Source organism: Pan paniscus, chromosome 11, assembly GCF_029289425.2.
Source record: "Pan paniscus chromosome 11, NHGRI_mPanPan1-v2.0_pri, whole genome shotgun sequence".
Taxonomy (NCBI): Eukaryota; Metazoa; Chordata; class Mammalia; order Primates; family Hominidae; genus Pan; species Pan paniscus.
In genome coordinates this window covers 49,239,126-49,245,935 of record NC_073260.2, presented here as the reverse complement: position 1 = coordinate 49,245,935, position 6,810 = coordinate 49,239,126, and the positions used below count along the sequence as shown (strand labels likewise).

General features: G+C 43.6%; 1 pseudogene; it reads left to right on the top strand.

Moving 5' to 3' along the window:
* The first annotated feature begins 1,695 nt into the window (after positions 1–1,695).
* LOC117981603 (olfactory receptor 7E24-like) lies at positions 1,696–2,460 on the top strand (annotated as a pseudogene).
* Positions 2,461–6,810: the final 4,350 nt, after the last annotated feature.

The window sequence follows — 6,810 nt, the reverse complement described above, 5'->3', positions numbered from 1 at the left end:
TCCCCGGGACTTATAGAGTCTGGCCATTAATTTTCAATACCACCCTTTCTACTTATCTGTATGGCAAGGGGTGAGACGTCCATCCTCTGAGACTCAGCACTCTCATCTGAGTTGATTTCTAGTTGATCCAATGGAAGTGAGCGATGATTAAACCGACCGTGGGTGCCCGCTGCGTGATCTCTATGTGATGGATGCGTAAAGTAAAGGCAAAGTGAATTTAGATACGTTCGTTAATATTTTAAGCTTAAACTCCATACGGTTCAACGGAAATATCCCCTGACCGGAAGTTCTGGTTTCCCTGCGTTCCAGACAGGACATTTTCTTTTGTCCTTATCTCAGTAAGTACTGAGTATTGTGAGAGGAACAAGTGAGTCTCTTTTGTTTCTGATTCCCCAGAGCCTATATCTTTCTTGGCACAAAGGAGATAGCAAAAGTAAACATCCACATGAATTATTGAATTGACACTTCCTTGGTTCACAAAAATTGGCTGTCATCAGTGTGACGTCAGTGTGACAGAGCGTGTGTTTTTGGTTTTTTGTTTTTTGAGACGGAGTTTTGCTCTTGTTGCCCAGGCTGGAGTGCAGTGGTGTGATCTCGGCTCACTGTAGCCTCTGGCCTCCCAAGTTCAAGCCATTCTCCTGCCTCAGCCTCCCGAGTAGCTGGGACTACAGGTGCCCGCCGCCATACTGGGCGAAGTTTTTGTATTTTCAGTAGAGGCGGAGTTTCACCATGTTGGCCGGGATGGTCTTGATCTCCTGACCTCGTGATCCGCCCTCCTCGGCCTCCCAAAATGCTGGGATCACAGGCGTGAGCCACCGCGTCCGGCCAAACGTTCTGATGAAAACTCTAAGTCCACCGAAGCTAAGGACAGGAGTTATAGCTTACACGAATTTTAAAACAAGACCCACCGATTTGAGTAAGCAATTACTCTCTTGAAGGAGAAAAGTCAGAAAACATAATGATGAAATCACTAGGACCTAACTGGCCTGTGGAACTATTTTCTGCTTATGAACTATCAACTTTAATTTCATTTCCAGATGGCATGGTCTCAGCAGTTATACAGTGTTTACAGATGTTCTAAATCAAGGGAATTTGTATCAATCTATTCGAATAAAATAAAATATCTGAGTTCTTAATTTCCTTTAATTAGGATAACCTTTTTCTTAAAGTGAAGAGAATGGTTTTATCACATAGTTTCCTTCGGTAAAGACAGGCTGTCTTTTCTAGCAATTACGAATTTGTTATATATGATGATCTGGTTCTTGGAACATTCTTGAATCTAGTGTCTCTGAGGCAGGTGTGTAGAGCAAGAAGTGAATAACACAGAAATCAATGATGAAAGCATTAGAAGACAATTGAGTTTGTCAGAACTGCAAAATATTGCTGAGTGTGGATTGCTCTGAAATCTGAAAACATTACTTGTGAATTGCTTCTATCCAAAATGGAGACACGATGCTGGGTGTTGGTTTACTTGTTTCCAATTTCTCAACCCTCTTTTCTAGGCAAAAGGTGTCCAATCTCTACAGACCCACAGAATCTAATAGATGTCTCTATATTCCTCCTCCTGGAACCTCAGAGGATCCAGAACGGCAGCTGGTCCTTGCTGGGCTGTTCCTCTCCATGTGCCTGGTCATGGTGCTGGGGAACCTGCTCATCATCCTGGCCGTCAGCCCTGACTCCCACCTCCACACCCCCATGTACTTCTTCCTCTCCAAACTGTCCTTGCCTGACATCGGTTTCACCTCCACCACGGTCCCCAAGATGATTGTGGACATCCAATCTTACAGCAGAGTCATCTCCTATGCAGGCTGCCTGACTCAGACGTCTCTCTTTGCCATTTTTGGAGGCATGGAAGAGAGACATGCTCCTGAGTGTGATGGTCTATGACCGGTTTGTAGCCATCTGTCACCCTCTATATCATTCAGCCATCATGAACCCGTGTTTCTGTGGCTTTCTAGTTTTGTTGTCTTTTCTTTTTTTCTCAGTCTTTTAGATGCCCAGATGCACAACTTGATTGCCTTACAAATGACCTGCTTCAAGGATGTGGAAATTCCTAATTTCTTCTGTGACCCTTCTCAACTCCCCCATCTTGCATGTTGTGACAACTTCACCAATAACATAATCATGTATTTCCCTGCTGCCATATTTGGTTTTCTTCCCATCTCGGGGACCCTTTTCTCTTACTATGAAATTGTTTCCTCCATTCTGAGGGTTTCATCATCAGGTGGGAAGTATAAGGCCTTCTCCACTTGTGGGTCTCACCTGTCAGTCGTTTGCTGATTTTATGGAACAGGCGTTGGAGGGTACCTCAGTTCAGATGGGTCATCTTCCCCGAGAAAGGCTGCGGTGGCCTCAGTGATGTACACTGTGGTCACCCCCATGCTGAACCCCTTCATCTACAGCCTGAGAAACAGGGATATTAAAAGTGTCCTTCGGCGGCCGCACGGCAGCATGGTCTAATCTCGATATCTTCTTATCTGTTCCATTCCTTTTGTAGTGTTGGTTAAAAAAGGCAGCAAGGTCAAATAAGAATGATATCACAGGGTGAACACCCACTGTGATATTAGGAGTAATACCTCCCTAGGATATAGAATATACTGTCACAGAGTATACACACATGGGGTACACCCACTGTGATATTAGAAGCAATATCTCCCTAAAGTATGAGGAAAAATATCACAGGGTGTGCACACTGTGTGATATGAGGAGTAATATTTACCCTGGATATTACGACTAATATCAAGGGCGTACACACAAGGGGTACACGCACTGTGATATCAGGAGTTGTATCTCCCTAGGATATTACGAATACTATCACAGGGTGTACACTATGTGTGTACGTCCACTGTGATATTTGAAGTAATGTCTCTCTATGACATTATAAATAACATCAAAGCGTGTACACCCCTGTGACATATTAGGAGTAACATCCTTCTAGGGTATTACAGATAACGTCACAACGTGTACACCTTCTGTGACGTTTTGTACACTCTTTGTGACATTAAAAGAAACATCCCCCTAGGATATTATGAATAATAACACAGGAGGGGTACACACATGGTGTACACCGCCTGTGTCATCAGGAGTAACATTCCCCTAGGATATTACGAATAATATCACAGCAGGTGTACACACATGGTGTACACACCATGTGACATTCGGAAGAGCATGCCCCTAGGATATTAGGAATAGTATCACAGGCATTGAATACGCATCTTTAATGCATAATGTCACCCCCGGTGACATTAAAAATAACATCCCCCTTGGATATTACGAATAATATGACAGGGAGTACACCCCGTGTGACATCAGGAGTAACATCCCCCGAGGATATAACGAATAATATCAGAGGGTGTACATGCATTGCGACCTTAGTAGTAACATGTCTTTAGGATATTACAAATAATATCACAGTGTGTACAGGCATTGTGACTTTAGTAGTAACATCCCGCTGGGATATGATGAGTCATATCACAGGGTGTACACCCCCGTGACAATAGTAGCAACATTCCCCTAGAATATTACGAATAATATCACAGGAGGTACAGCCCCTGTGATTTACATCAGCCCATGTGATTCTATAGACATGTGAGTAGCATGTCTATAGAATATTACAACTCATATCACTGTGTGACTCTGTGTACACCCCGTGTGACTTTAGAAGTAACATCCCACAAAACTATGACAAAAAATATCACACGGTGAACGCCCCGTGACCTGAGGAATAACGTAGTTTTAGGGTATTATGAATGATGTGACAAGGTGTACACACCCTGTGACGTCAGGAGCAATACCCGTCTAGGATGTTAGGAAGACTATCACACGGAACACACCCCCTGTGACATTAGGATATGACAAATAATATCACAAGGTGTACACACATCGTGACGTTAGTGCTAATATCCCTCTGGTACACTATGAATAATATCACAGGGTGTACATCCCTGTGACATTAGGAGTAACATCCCCCTAGAATAGTAAGGATAATAACACGGGGTGTACACCCCCTGTGACGTGAGGAGTATCATCTCGCTAGAATATCACGAATAATGTCACAGGGTGTTATCGTCTGTGCCAATAGGAGTATAGACCCCTGGGAAATTATGAATACTATCACAGGGTGTACAGCCCTGTGACATTAGGAGTAACATCTTTCTAGAATATCACGAATAATATCACAATGTGTACACCCCCTGTGTCATTAAAAGTAAAATTGCCCTAGGATATTACGAAATAGAACACAGGGAGTACACCCCGTGTGACATTAGAAGTAACATCCCCCGAGGATATAACCAATAAGATCAGAGAATGTACCTGCATTGGGACATCAGTAGTAACATCTCTTCAGGACAATACGAATAATATCAAAGTGTGTACACGCATTGTGAAATTAGTAGTGAACTCCCGCTAGGATATTAGGAATTTTATGACAGGGTCTACAGGCCCTGTGACATTAGCAGTAACGTTTTCCTAGAAGATTACGAAGAATATTAAAGGGTGTATAGGAAGTGTGGATTACGAGTAACATTTCCATAGCATATTGCACGTAACATCACTGTGTGTACACGCCGTGTGACATTAGGGGTAACATCCCACAAAAGTATAATGAATAATTTCACAAGGTGTGCACCCTCTGTGACATTAAAAGTAACATTTCCCCGGAATATGACGACAATATCACAGAGTGTACACCCTCTGTGATATGAGGAGTGACATCTTATGAGGATAATACGAGTAAATTGACAAGGTGTACAAACCCTGTGACATAAGGAGTGACATCCCTCTAGAACATTATGAATAATATTAAAAGGAACATATCCCGTGTGAAAATAAAAGCAACTTCCCCTTAGGAGAATAAGAACAATACCACAAGGTGTACACAAAATGTGACATTATTATTAAGGGAAAGCTAGGATATTGGGAATAAAATCACAGTGTACGGAGTCCTGTGACATCAGGTTTAACATTCCCCTACAAAATTACGGATAATAAGGAAGGGTGTATACCCCCTGCGACTTTAGCAGCCGCATCTTGCTAGAATATGGAAGATAATGTCCCAGGGTGGGAACCGAGGGTGGCAGTACAGAAAGGATCCTAGGAAAAATCGGGGACTAAAGTCACCTGACTTCTGCCACACTGGATATTACGATCCACATCACAGGGGGGCGGGTGACCTCCCCCCTTGCGGGGACTAATATCACCCCCGACTCCGCCCCTGGATAAGCCGACACACATCGCATGGGAGCGGGCGCCCCCTGCCATGCGAGGAGTAATAACACCCCCCTCCCACACTCTGGATATGACCGTCCACGTTCTAGGGGGGCGAGTGCCCCCCGCGATCCAGGCAGTCATATCACCCCTATCTCGCTCCCCTGGCTCTTAGGACCCCCATCGCAGGGGGGCGAGGCGCCCCCCGCGATGCGGGGACTGAGAGCCAGCCCCTCTCGCCCCCCTGGCTCTTAGGACCCCCATCGCAGGGGGGCGAGGCGCCCCCCGCGATGCGGGGACTGAGGAGAGCCAGCCCCTCTCGCCCCCCTGGCTCTTAGGATCCGCGGTGGTCTCACAGCCTGTTTACCATATTGTGAGTAATATCATCTCCCCCTCTGGAGATTATGAACTGGTTCACAGAGGCGTGTACACCGTTGGTGTACAGAGAATATACACCCATCAGTATTGGGAGTAATATCATCCTCTTCCTCCCTGAATATTAAGAACAGTATCACAGGTATGTTTCTACTCCCTGCGGTATCGCGTGTCATATCGCCCTCTCCCACGTTGCAATTAGAAACAATATGAGTAGGGGCGTGTCCACCTTCTGTCGTATTGAACGTAATATCATCCTCTTCCCTCCAGAATCATGGGAACAATATCCCTGGGGGGGTGTCCACTTTCTGTCATATATGTAGTCATATCACCCCCTCCGCCTTGGAATATTATTAAGGACCATCTCACACGCGGGTGTACACTTCCTGCGATGTTGGGAGTAACATCAACCTCTCGGCCTCTGAATATTAGGAAGAATATCACAGGGTGGGTGTTCACCTCCTGCTCTATGATGGGGAGTCACATCTGTCTGTTATGGGGAGTAATATCATCCTCTCCTTTTCAGGATATTAATAACAATTTCACAGGCTGGGTGAACAAAGCCTGCGATGCTGGAATTATTATCATCCTCTCCCTCTCGGCCTACTAGGAAAAATATCACAGAAGAGGTCTACACTCCCTGCGATATTGGGTGTAATATCATAGGCTTCTTCCGTGAATATTAGGAGCAATATCACCGGGTGGCTGTACATTCATTGCTCTGTTGGCAGTCATGGCATACTCTACCCGCTGGGTATTAGGATCGGTGTCACAGGGTGAGTGTACACCTACTGCGATATGAAAACTAGTATCATGCTCTCCATTCCTGGATATTAGGAACAATATCACAGGTAGGTGTACACCCCCTGCGGTATTAGCACTAATAATATTATGAATTATTAAACATCAGTCTTGTTAATAATTATCAATGGTAATATTAATGGAATAACGTTATTAATCATTAATGCTTATTTTCAAGATATGATTATGCATGATTAAAATAATTAATATTAATATCATTTTAATAGTAGTTATTAATCTTAATATTAATTATTGTTTTATTACCAACATCTCATGATTGATTGAAGTAACATTAATTACTGATATCATTATTTTATTATTAATAGTGATATTGCTATTATTTATAGTAACCGTTAATATTTTTAATCCGTACTAAGTTTTACTGTCTCTACTGTAATTATTAATATCAATGATTACTATTGTTTA